The sequence below is a fragment of the Cebus imitator genome, unplaced genomic scaffold (assembly GCF_001604975.1).
Source record: "Cebus imitator isolate Cc_AM_T3 unplaced genomic scaffold, Cebus_imitator-1.0 Scaffold148, whole genome shotgun sequence".
NCBI lineage: Eukaryota > Metazoa > Chordata > Mammalia > Primates > Cebidae > Cebus > Cebus imitator.
In genome coordinates this window covers 1,362,496-1,376,204 of record NW_016107463.1, presented here as the reverse complement: position 1 = coordinate 1,376,204, position 13,709 = coordinate 1,362,496, and the positions used below count along the sequence as shown (strand labels likewise).

Genomic DNA, 13,709 nt, shown 5'->3' with positions numbered 1-13,709 from the left:
GCCTTGCAGTGCTCTGCGCTGCCCAGCCCTCCGGCGGAATCGGGGCGGCTGGTAGGCCAGGCAGCCTGGAGCTCCTGTGCTGTAACGCTCCGGCGGCAGCCTGACCCGTTGCTTCGTCTGTCCTGCCTTCGGCCCTGTCCTGGAGTCAGGACTGGGGTTTGCTGCCTCCCGCCTGACGAATTGGGACTGGCAGGAAGTGTGTCTGCATACAGCCAAGATGACACAAGGCGAAGATATTTAAGTGACTCCATTCATCATTCAAGGGACATTTCCAGGACCTCTAAAAGGCAACCCGAGGTCTTTTACATACCCTCCAGCAGATTGCTCCATTGTCAGTGGAGGGAGTTAAGACAGTGAGGTTAGGTGATTTAGTTGTCCACGGTCAGAATCCGAGTTTGCCTGGTTTCAGAGCCCGAGCACCCTTTATTACACTATGGGATCATCTAGATGTGGTTGGAAGATCAGGATCCTGTTTTAAACTTCAGGCCCAGGATTTGCCGGGCTTAGCTATCTACAGGGAAAGTATAGAATTCCAGAGTTGGAAAGCACTTAAAATCTTGTCTAGTCCAATGCAATCCGCTCAATCCCAGAAATGAACCTTAAATTGACTTTTTGATACAGGATCTCAGTTGGTCGTCCAGGCTGGAGTGCAGTGGTGCCATCTCAGCTCACTGCAACCTCTGCCTCCCAGGTTCAAGCGATTCCGCTGCCTCAACCTCTCAGGTAGCTGGGATTACAGATGTGTGCCACCTCACCTGGCTAATTTATTTTTATTTTTGTCGAGATGGGGTTTCACAATGTTGCCCAGGCTGGTCTTGAACTCCTGAGCTTGAAGCAATCTGCCCGTCTCAGCCTCCCAATGTGCTGGGATTACAGTTTAAACTGACTTTAAATGATGCCTCCCTGTAACAACTTATCTCATTCTTTTTGCCTTCTTGATTGAATGCATAACTCCAACCCTCTTCCTTATGTAACAGCTCTTCAGAGATATGAAGAACACTGTCATCTAGGAGTGTAACAACTCTAAAGATTCTGTCTCTAAGAATTAGAGCAGAATTCGTCAGGAAAAAAAAAAAGGAAACTCAAAGATTACATCTTATGAAGTTTGTTTGCTACATCTATTCCTGTGCATAAAAGTGCTTCAAAGAAGTAATGTAACTACATCTAACTTATGAGAAGTGTGCGTGGGTCCTGGGGAATTAATAACATTCCTGAAGATTCACAGAAGAGTTGATGGCAAGGCACTGGAATGTGGCATGAACAAAGTGATAGCCTGAAGTTTGGTTCTGAGTTCTCCCAGCACTCCTTCCCATCCCCTTCTATGCCCATCCTTACCCCAGCCTCCTCCCCTTCTCTCCTCAAACTCTCAGAACACTGCCTATTTGGAATAAAACTAAAACCTTCTTGGAATGCTTCAGTATCTTCATCTGCTGTGACCTGGATAAATAATTCCCCCTGGACCTCAGTGCCCGGATTTAAGATATGGCCAAGACTAGATGCTCTGAGATCCCTTCCACCCTGCCACTAACACATTCGAAGCTGGAAACAGCCTCATGATGTTCCTACTCAAGGTGTATCTCCTAACCCTAAAGAAAAATCGCTCTGTATATTATGGGAGTTCCATTCCCTTGAATATGTGGGAACAGGATGATTCTTAGGCAAAGGGACCACCGCCCTCTCAACTCAAAGGCACTAGCTGCTGCCTTCTCCAGCTAATGGAAAGGCTGCAGCCCAAGGTAAGGATGCAGGCAAGCCAATTCCCCACAACCATTTCACAGAGCTTTCTATGCATGATCCACAGCAGAGACTCTTAGCTTTCAATGTGACACTAACCCCTTTGGCAGCCTGGAAAAATGCACAAAATACATAGGATTGCAAAGGAAGTCAATTTTATTGAAATGCAGTTATCAAATTGTTGAACATTTAAATCTGTATGTGCTTCTTTATTAACATATTAAAGATTATAAGACCTAAGAGGTGGATCTAATTATTATCATAATTTCAAAGTAGTGTTGCACCTATTTTAAGGTATCCGTAACATGGATATTTGTGATTCCTAGTGATGAGAGAGACACAGGTACTAATACTGCTGTGGTTTCTTGCCTATTTTCCTAATGGAAAGAAATAAAAACTTCTTTTTCCCATAGAGGTTTTCAGATTTCCTGATTGCTATCCTCAGGCCCCTTTAGATTCACATATCCCCATTTAAGAACTCCCAGTCTATAGTAATGCAAGTTTTCCTAAGTTGTACATAGGTGGAATCAGAGAAAGGGAAGCAAACAGAAGAGCCTCACTGACTGACAGACTGGTTGGCTGCTCAGGCAGGCCTCAAGGATGGTTACACCCTGTGGATCCAGAGCCTGCTCCTCATTTTCAAATGTTCAGAAACTCAGTTTGTCTCAGTTCTTCCAGGAGCACCCTGGCTTTTGAGAGACAGATTCATAAAAATCAAAGTCACAAGGGACTTACTGATTTTCAGGTCCACTTCAGATTCTTGATTTTTCTCCTTTCAGATCCCAAACAATGTCAAATGACATTATTCTTATCCTTTGAAGATATGATCTTATGGCAGCCTAACATTTTAGCATCTTTTCTGTGGCTCATTGCAATGGCAGCATCTTATAGGCACATGTCTAAAAAGGTTATCACCTTCCATTTCTGTGAAGTCAAAAATCTCAAGTGCTTCTGCACTTTTGAGAAAACTGAAAAGTAACCAAAAGCTTTTCATTGTTTTATTATGAAAGTCTCAACATTGCATTTAAGCAACTCGCATCCCTTTGTAGCAGTGTTGTATGTAAGATGTATGAGGCATTGAATGGATAAGATCTTTTCATTTTCTTTGTAAGAAGTTTGTAGACTGAATGCAATTTGCCAACATTTACATATGTAAATCTATCATGAAGATAGACAGGCTAATTCTAGTTTGTATTTAGATAAAATATCAACAGTAGTTTGTGATTTCAGCAGTTTCATTAAAATCCTCATAGAAATGAAGAGATGACTTGAAACTCCCGTTTTCAAGTCAAGTACCTAACAGAGGGAACATATTTTTGCTGCCATAATTCGGCTTATTACTTAAAACTGATATACTATAGAAAGCAGAATTGTTGGTGAGGTATGACAGGCTGGTCTTACACTGTAAGAGGCCAACACATCTGTTATCAAAATTTCTCCTAGTTTGCCCAGAGGCTATTTTAGCTGCAATCCCGGAATCAGGAAATGAAAGCTTACTCAGTTTCATAGAGCAGTCAAGGGAATGCTGCGACAAGGGCATGCTTGTCCACCTGGTATGCCCAAGCTAATTCAGCAGCTATTTTTGACTGAGCATTGGTATCTTTTGGAGAAACCAAAGTATTTTTGATTGGTTTAGAAGCATTCACTTGTCCCATCTTACTGGTGAGATTTGGTCTCCAGATGTGCTTTCACATCCCTTCTCCGTCATGTCCAATCTCAAGTTTTTTTCTGCGTATTATGCAGTATGCTCCGTTTTGGTTATTTACCTTCCTAATAATTTGTGTCCTTCCATCCATAGTCATTTAGTCTTCTTCAGTGATGGGGTCATGGTTGCATTGGTATTATAATCATTCTCATTATCTGACCTCTTAGAAAACATGGTCACAATATTCACAATGTTAAAAAATTAAACTGGCACTATCTTGTTACAAAGCACACCAATTAATCTGCAGGCAAAGTCAAAGATGAACTGTTAATATTCATTATATACACTTAAGCCACATCACTTTGAATGATGCAACATGGATGGATGACCATTCTGAACTACAAATTATGTGTGCCAGCATCAGTGGTCAAATGGGTGACAACAGTAAAGATGATGGACAATCTGTGCCATAACCCTTTGATACTAAAGACAATGTTGCTTTCAGCCCCTCTAAAACTTATGGATTTTGTACATTTCCTGCAGCCTTCCACACTTGTTGCCAAAACCAGGATTATTCACATTCCAGGGATGGGTTTCCCAGGACACAATGCTCTCAGAGCTAAAATTGGGATGGCTGCTTACCCTATTGGGTCGCCATGAACCCAAGGGCTACCTCTCCAGAGGTAGGAGGGGAGGCACATGGAGCTAGAGACTCCTCACCCCGCTTCCACTAATGGTGTTAAACTTCTCCAGAATATTTTTCACAGGTTCCTCTTCTTTAACGGGTGATGAAAACAAGACGTTGTCTTTTGTTAGACTTCAGATTTACTGAAAGCTCAATGGCCTCCATCTGGAAACACAGGCAAAGTTCAGGGCCAATGCCTTCCCCTGGCTCAGGTCCTAAAGGAAACTCAGAAAAGAAAGCCATCCAAAGGCAAGAAAGGAGGAGAAAGCAGCTCCACTGACAACTCCACCAGCCAAGGAAGAAAGAAAAAAGCATCTACGGGTGGCTGGTTGGGAGCATAAACCACATCCTGGGGAGAAACTCACCTCCCAAACTCACCAAAGTGTTTCCTTACCTTCTCCTCAGTGGCTTTGGGGGTTCAGATGCCCTGTAAAGATTTTCTTCACAGCATATTTCTTCATGACAGTGGCTTTTTGGGGGTCCATGCTATGGCCACCCACCTGTGCTCCTTCTGATCTAGGATCTGTTCCAGCAGAAGGGTAGGTGGATCAATCATCCAGATTTGCCAGGGACTAAGGGGTTTGGGGACTTTCAGGGCTAAAACCAGAAATGAGGAGTTTCCTAGGAAGCAGGACTGTCAGAGCTATAGCCACAACTAAGGGATTTCCCAGAATAAGAAACTTTTAGCATTAAAATGGGATTGCGCGGTTTCCCACAATGCAAGACTTTCAGTGCTAAAACGTGGACAATTTCTTCTGAGAAGGGGTTAGGTAGACTCTGGTTCTAATTCTCATTGGCACTTCTTAGTAACATCACTCGAGGCTGGTTCCTTATTTCTGAGCCACAAGATTCCATTACAGGTGGAATACACAAAATACAGGTACCCAAAATATTTCACCCCTCCAAACACACTACCCTCTACCGAAGCCAGACTTTCCAGTTTCCTCCAAAACAGAAATCCACCTGGTTTACCTAAACACATAGAAATCAGTTCTCACTCCCTCGGAGCCCTTATCCATGCTTTGAGTTTTCTTCCTGGCCTGACAGGCCCAATCTAAGACTTGCTTCCTCCAGACGTAAAGCTGGGCTGCTGGAGTTGGAATCCTTGATGTTCCGCCCTCTACTATGTGGTCTCTTTTACTTACTTAATCCTCTCTGCATCGTAGTTTTTTCCTCTGTGAAATGGCACCGAAATGCCTATTTCCAGCATCTTTGGGTGTGTTTTTCTAATTCTTATATGCGAAGCATTTAGTGCAGGGGCCCAAACAGGCACAGAAACAGGTACTAAACTTCCACTCTCCTCTTCCTGGACCACTCCAGCCCATAGATTTAATACTTTTCACTCCCCACTAATCAGGAACACGTTCTTAAACTCTGCTTCCCCCAGCGCACTTGGCCACATGCAGCTCAGACATGATCAGGAATGCCTTCTCTTAGAAATCCAATCCCGCAGGCACAGACCTTTGATGGAATACACAGCTCACCTTCTCTGTAGGAGCTGCACCTCTTGGTCTTCCAGTGTTGGGATTCATTTTGGGGGGATGGCCAACGACCGCTTCAAATGTGGTAAAATAGTCTTTAGGGTCCTTTTTGCTGGTATCTCAGCTCTGGTTCATTAGTGACAGGAATGGTAGAGTGAGACACATGGCCACGAGAAGTCTTACGAAGAAGCCATGGGCTTATAAAGTCTTACAAAAAGGCCAAGAGTTTAGGAGGACTGGATTTCCCAAAGCTTTCGCTGGAAGGATTACATATAAAGCCACCACCCACGGCAAAGTGTACACCCACCCACCCTGAGTCTGCAAAGATTCTACCTTCGACAGCTGTTCACAAATCTCTACCCCCCCTACTGAGATCCACTTTGGCCCTAACAGAACTTACCCCCACCACAGATCCCCAGGCTGGGAGAGGAAAAGGAAAGGCGACCTCACGGGGCCCACGCCCCACGCAGTCGTCACAGCTGTTGGTTTACATACCTTCTTATTAAAGGGCTGCCGTCTCTTCTATCCCGATCTTCCCCGGCGCCCAGGAGTCGCTCTCAAGGAACTCGGTCTTCCTGGGCAGAGCCCGCGGTCAGAGTATGACTCTGAGCCCAGGTGGAGGTTAGGGGAGATGAGGGAGCGAGGGGAACCCTCACCCGGGTCGGAGCGCACACCCTCCTCCGGAGTCTCCGCTCCCCCCGGGCTGCTCCCGGACGACGTCGATCCCACAGGTCCCGCCACCTCCACAGCACCTCCCCCGCGTCCCCCTAGTTCTTGCCGCCGTTCCTCTGGTCCGCCCTGGCGCCGTTCTGGCCCCAGCCTGGCGACCCACCGTCGGGGGCGGCCTCGTGTGCGTTCTTGGTGGCGCCTGTTGTCCGCAAGAGCGTCTTCCTCTCCCTTGCTTCTGACACACCCAGCAAGCCCACAACCGTCCCAGCGTGAGACAGTCCGGCTCCGCGGGAGCAGTGGGCGGATTTTATAGGGTCCGAGTTGGGGGACGGACCCACCTTGCCCAAATTACATGCTCATTGGCTAATTTTGCCTGACACTCAGCCATGCACCGCTGTCCCATTGGCCGCGCTCTAAATCCCGGCGGGGTGGTCCTCTAGCGGTGTCTCGGAGCCAGGGCCCTGCGGAGGGTCCCAGAGATCCCGCGCGAGGACCGCAGGTGCAGGCCCGAGGCCAAGGGGCTCCCATGCGCCCTCCTCCCGCGGAGCCCGCAGCCTCTCGCCCCCGCGCGCCCGTGGCCAAAGTGAAAAACAGCCAAGACAAAACAAGTTCACATCCCAAAAGCAAAACAGCCAAAAGGAAATTCAAGGAAAGCAAATATAAATGAGAAAAATATATAATTAAGCAAAAATGAATGTCCACGAAGGCAAGACAAAAAACTAAGCAAAGGAGTAAGTTCAAAGAAAAGATAAAATGTGAGTATAATTTAGGATTATTAAGATTCCTATTTAATTATTTAGATTCCTATTGAAATCTCGACAATTAAAATTTTACTATCAAACTTTCATCATTCTTGCCTTTCCTATGAAAGGGCAGCAGGGGGCACCAGATACTAGGGTTTCATTCAGCTAGCACAGGCGTTTTAGCAAGTTAGTTACAGTCACCAAATAGTGTTCTCTTAGAGTTCACAGATAGTTATAAAAGTTAACAGGAAATGGGGAAAACAGAGTGATGGTCTACAATCAGGGATGTTCAAGAGACAGAATACAGTCATGAGTTCTTAGTTTCTGTTTCTGGCTGGGCTAGTAAAGCCCCTTCCTCATCCCTCTTTTTAGTTTGTCATTGGAGACAGATACTAAAAGCCGTAACTCAGGCTACTAAAAGCCTAAAACAAAACAAAACAGAACAACGAAATAAGGTGGGTTGGACAAGCTTAGTACATAGAAGAATGTGCGAAAAAGGTATATGATTTCTGTACCCCCTGTTGGCTAAGGAGTACAGTGTCCTGAAATATTGGGAGGGTGGCAATTACAAAACATAAGGGGACGTTTTTCAGAGGTGGGCTCAGAAAAAGATGCAGCCCAGTGGAGAGTGACCACTAGGGCACCAGGCTGACTCTCTGACCTTAGCCTGCCATCTGGACCCATTTTGAACTTTTGCCAAAGACATGGGACTTCCCAATTTAAAACCAGAACTGAGGCTTTCCCAGACAGGGGACTTTCCTATAAGCAATAATGGTTACAATGGCAACAACCAACAACTAATATTTAATGAGTGCCTATTGTGTGCCAGAAACTGTTCTAAGCATTTTACAAGTATCAACTCTGTTAATATTCACAACAACACTTGAGGTAGACACTCTATTCTCCCTATCTTACAGAGGAGGAAGCTGAGGCAACTCACCAAAGGTCATGCAAACAGCTAAGAAGTGTCAGATCCAGGTTTTTGTTTGTTTGTTTTTGTTTTGAGATGGAGCCTCACTCTGCCGCCCAGGCTGGAGTGCAGTGGTGTGATCTCGGCTCACTGCAACCTTTGCCTCCCAGGTTCAAGTGATTATTGTGCCCCAGCCCCCCGAATAGCTGGGATTACAGGTGTGCACCACAATGCCTGGCTAATTTTTGTATTTTTAGTAGAGAAGGGGTTTCACCAGGTTGGCCGGGCTGGTCTCGAACTCCTGACCTCAAGTGATCTGCCCACCTTGGCCTCTCAAAGAGCTGGGATTACAGATGTAAGCCACAGTGCCCTGCCTAGATCCAGGTTTAAGAAAAGTGTATGTGTGCAGACTCTGCTGTCATTCAGTCCAGGTTTAAGTCATACCTCCATCACATTAAGAATATCCACATTATTAATACGGGAAAACGCATAACTAGCACATAGGAGATATGTGCTATACGTAATAGCAGATACAATAATAATGTCAAAATAGTATTTGCCATTATTATTAAAAGAGTTGTTCCTGCTCTACAAAAGCTTAAAATTTAGTGAAAGAGGTTCATACATGTCATAAAGCAGTAGAGGTGCTTATTGGATGGGTGAATGGGATAGATAATAAATGCATAGAAGCATTCAAAAGAGGAAGAGTTGTGAACGAGCGCGGTCAGGTTAGGCCACAGGTATTCAATGTGGCACCCACTTAAAATTCTGCCTGAACATTCTGCATGTCACCATTAGAAGACAGCTTCTGTTTCTCAATGGCTTAAGCTAATTATTACAGACTTAGTATTTGATAAATACTTAGTATTTGATACACCTGCAGGTGTATGTTTAACTAAAATATAATCTTTTTTGTTTTATTTTAAAAGACAGGGTCTCACTCTGTTGCCCAGGCTGGAATGCAGTGGCAAGATTACAACTCACTGTGGCCTCAAATTCCTGGGCTCAAGTAACCCTCTCAGCTTAGCCTCCCAAGTAGCTGTAACTGCCACACCCAGCTGAGATGATCAGTTCTTATTTGTAACTAATATTCTGTTAAGAAATGGTGTAATGTCTACTTTTTTAACTGGAGGAGGCATTTATTATTTTTTTTGAAGTTAACATTGATTAATTCAACAAATATCTATGAGATGTCAAGCCCTGGAATAGGACTCGGAAATCAACAGAGCGCCAAGTCGGAGACTAACTCTGGAGTAAGGGGAGTGGGAAGAGCTGTTATTTTAATTGAAACCTGAAGTCTGAGAGGGAGCCAGCAGGCGAGGAGCCAGGGGAGCCACAATGCGGGCCAGCAGGAATGGTCCGAGCAAAGGCCCTCGGTGGGGAAAGGGCTCTGTGCCTCATAAGGACCAAATGAGGCCACTTAGGGCTGAAGATTTGTGAATTAGAAGCAGAGTGAATTGGTTCACCAACATACTATGTTCACAAAGGGCTGAATATGGTTTCTGCCTCTGAGTCTTCTATTTAAATCAAATGAGCTGTGCAGTCTCCAGATGTTGCTGAATGAAAACTTTACATGATGGGGTGAGAGGTAATCTTTGTGTGCAGCTTGCCCTTAACTGAATTTAATGCTACATGTCTGTGCACACTGAAGGCCAGAAGAGCCTCTATCTTGAACAACATGACTACTGACTCTTCTATTTGGCTTTAATAGTAAAAGAATTGTGTTGTTCTCTATGGCAAATGGATTTACATGCATTTACAGGCATATATGGAAAAGACAACTTCATCTTTTCTAAAATAATTTTTTTTTGGAAATAAAAACCAAAGACAAAATATTAAAGATAGCTCAATCTTTCCTATTCTGTTTGTCCCCATGGAGCTGCTACTGTACTTGTGATTCTTGAAGTGTAAAAATCAAACAGAAAATTGGCTTGGTGAGAAAGAAGACTTGATGTGCAGGGTTAATCTATGCGTCTCCTTCAGGTCTCTGTGAGCAAACAACCCTTAATGCAATGAAAATGGCATCCTTCAGGGAAAACAGATTATCTTGTCTGATAGGTTGCCTCTTCTCATTACATTAATGGTACTCTGATATCACATTTTAAACAATGTTTTTAATTTAAAAGAAAAAGTCCCAAGAGAAGGCTTAGACTGAAAAGTAGAGCCTGATAATACTTGAAAATATGCAATCCAGGAACCTTCTAAAATCCTCTCAACAATGCAATGGGAGGTGCTCACTGTTAAGGTCAAATTGGGTACAAGTTTAATGAGAGGAACGATTCAGTCCCTTTCTCTTTCTTTTTATAGTTTGTTCTAAAAGAGCTGCTTGTTTTAACAAGTTTAAGTGGGATCTCTAAGAAATTTCTTAGAAAGGGCTAGGCACGATGGTTCATGCCTGTAATCCCAGCACTTTGGAAGGCTGAGGCGCGCAGATGGTTTGAGCCCAAGAGTTTGAGACCAGCTTGGGCAGCATGGTGAAACCCTGCCTCTATAAAAAATGCCAAACATTTGCTGGGTGTGGTGGCATGCGCCTGTAGTCCCAGGTCCTTGGGAGGCTGAGGTGGGAGGATCACCTTAGCCCTGGAGGATGAGACTGCAGCGAGCCAGGATTGCACTCCACTGCACTCCAGCCTGGGTGACAGTGAGAGACCCTGTGTTTAAAAAAAAAAAAGAGGCCGGGCGTGGTGGCTCACACCTGTAATCCCAGCACTTTGGGAGGCCGAGGCGGGTGGATCACGAGGTCAAGAGATCGAGACCATCCTGGTCAACGTGGTGAAACCCCGTCTCCACTAAAACTACAAAAAATTAGCTGGGCATGGTGGCACGTGCCTGTAATCCCAGCTACTCAGGAGGCTGAGGCAGGAGAATTGCCTGAACCCGGGAGGCCGGGAGGCGGAGGTTGCGGTGAGCCGAGATCGCGCCATTGCACTCCAGCCTGGGTAACAAGAGCGAAACTCCGTCTCAAAAAAAAAAAAAAAAGAAAAAAGAAAGGAAAAGAAAAAAAATTTCTTGGAAAGAAGGGGAGTGAATATTAAAGGGATCTGAAGTGCCACCCAGCTGTGGATAAAGTGTTTCTTTTAAAACAGAACAACACACCTGTAATACCTTACACAGACTGCGGGACACCTAGGAGCGGCTTTCTAGCTCACCTCTCGGGCTAGATCGAATAAAGACTACAGCAGCCCTCTTATCCATGGGGAGTACATTCCAAGCTCCCCCGTGGATGCCCGAAACTGAATAGTACTGAACTGTATTACAGTCTACTAGGATTTTTTGATCTGATAACCAAGGGGGCTACTAAGACTAAACAAAGGGTGGTGTAGACAGCATAGATATGCTGAACGAAGGGATGATTTTCATCTCAAGTGGGCTGGAGCGGGATGGTATGAGATTTTATCATGCTACTCAGAATCATGCACAATTTAAAACATTAATTATTTCTGGAATTTTTCCACTTAATATTTTTGGACAGCCATTGGCTAACACCCCAGAAAGTGAAACTGTATATCTACTGTATTGGGATGAAGATGGAGGGGAAGAAATTGCATTATTCATCAAATGGCTTTTTAAAACATTTTTGGGGCCAGGCACGGTGGCTCATGCCTGTCATCCCAGCACTTTGGGAGGCCAAGGTGGGAGGATCATTTGAGGTCAGGAGTTTGAGACCAGCCAGGCCAACATAGTGAAACCCCATCTCTACTAAAAATTGTTTTAAAAAATTAAGTGGGTGTGGTGGCACATGCCTGTAATTCCAGCTACTGGAGTGGCTGAGGCAGGGGAATCGCTTGAGCCTGGGAGATGGAGGTTGCAGTGAGTGGAGATTGTACCAATGCACTCCAGCCTGGGCAACAGAGCTAGACTCCACCTCAATAAATAAATAAGTAAATAAATAAATAAAATATTTTTGGTAAATTATTCCAGTAGCAAGGTAGTTAGTAATGATGGCCTTTAGGCTTAAGTTTTCAGTTAGTGAAGCCAGATGAATAAGAAATGTCCAAGCCCTCTCCCTCATACTGACTGAGGCTGTGGCCAAAATGTAATAGGATGCGTCTGAACTGTTCCTTTTTACAAAGACGTCTCTATAAAGAGAACTATAGGAAAACTTTTGCTTCTTTCTCTTAAACATCTCAGAGGCTTCTAAGATGCCTAATTCAGTGGTTCCCAAATTTGCTGCCCATTGGATCACCTGGAAATCTTTTAAAAATACCGATATCTGGCTCCTTCACCTGACATTGTAATTTAATTGGTATGAGCTGCAACCTAGGTATGGGAAGTGGTTTTGTTTTGTTTTGTTTTGAGACGGAGTTTCCCTCTTGTCTCCCAGGCTGGAGTGTAATGGCACAATCGCAGCTCACTGCAACCTCCTTCTTCTGGTTTCAAGTGATTCTCCTGCCTCAGCCTCCTGAGTAGCTAGAATTACAGTTACCTGCCACACATCTGACTAATTTTTGTATTTTTAGTAGAGACAGGGTTTCACCATGTTGGCCAGGCTGGTCTCAAACTCCTGACGTCAGGTGATCCACCTGCCTCGGCCTCCCAAAGTGCTGGGATTACAGACGTGAGCCACTGCACCTGGCAGAGGAGTGCTTTTAAAATTAATTGTTTTATATTGGGATAGTTGTAGATTCACATGCAATTGTAAGAAACTATACAGAGAGTTTCCCTCAATGATGTTTCCCCCAATGGTGACATCTTCCAAAATTATAATGCAATATCACAAACAGGACACTGACATTGATACAGTCAAGATACAGAACATTTCCATCGCCACAAAGATCCCTTCCTCCTGTGGGCCTTTTATAACCACACCCACTTCCCCACCCACTGCAACCTCCTCTTTATCCTCTGGTAAGCACCCATCCGTTATCCAGTTCTACAATTTTGTCATTTCAAGATTGTTATATAAACATAATCACACCATAGGCAACCTTTAGGGATTAGCTTTGTTCACTCAGCATAATTTTCTGGAAATTCATCCAGGTCATTGCATGTATCAGTAGTTCATTCCTTTTGATTGCTAAGCAGTATTCCACAGTACGGATATGCCACAGTTTGCTTAACCATCTGAATTGTTTCCAGGTTTGGGCTATTAAGAATAAACCTGCTATAAACATTTGTGTACAAGTATTTTTTGTGAAGATACATTTTTATTTCTCTGAGATAAATGCCTCTGAGTGGAATTATACGACAAGTACATGTTTAGTTTTTTAAGACACCGCCAAACTATTTTCCAGAGTAGCTGTACCATATTACATTCCTATCAGCAATGAATGAGTGATCTAGTTTCTCTACATCTTCGCCAGTGTTTGGTGGTGTCACTATTTTATATCTGAGCCCTTCTGCTAGGTGGGCAGTGATATTGCATCATGGTTTTCTCTTTTTTTGTTGTTTCTGCTTTTGTTTTTGTTTTTTTGTGGGTTTTTTTTTTTTTTTTTGCCAGTGTAACAGAACATTTAATTGTCCTTAGGGTCCTCTTGGGAGAAGGATTGTGGGGGCCTTTGGAAAAGCTCTGGCTGATGGAACCAACAGAGGTGCCCATCAACCAGTGCCAGGCAGGATGGCAGCCCCAATGCGTGGCTGGGGGCGGCCAGCATTTGGGGCTATTGCTTAAGACAATTTCTGAGACTAGTGGGTAAGGAATATTGCCTTTGAATGGAGAAGAGGAGACTACATTTAGAAAGGAGGTGAAGTGGTTTGCATTGTGGGAAGGGACTCTAAGGTCAGGTTAGGAATGACGGGAGTTTTGGTCACAAGGTCCTTCATGGCCAGGTGAGGGCTGTAGGGAGAGTGTGGTGATGGACACCAGCAGGGTAACTGTGGGCCAGCTTGACTCGGGCCAGTT

General features: G+C 44.4%; 1 long non-coding RNA gene across 1 annotated transcript; it reads right to left on the bottom strand.

Annotated features, from left to right (window-relative positions):
- Positions 1-1,872: 1,872 nt before the first annotated feature.
- Positions 1,873-6,489, bottom strand: LOC119473311. Its single transcript, XR_005202515.1, has 2 exons — positions 6,041-6,489; positions 1,873-4,587 (listed from the first exon to the last, which is right to left on the bottom strand). It is a non-coding gene; the product is annotated as an uncharacterized LOC119473311 (long non-coding RNA).
- Positions 6,490-13,709: the final 7,220 nt, after the last annotated feature.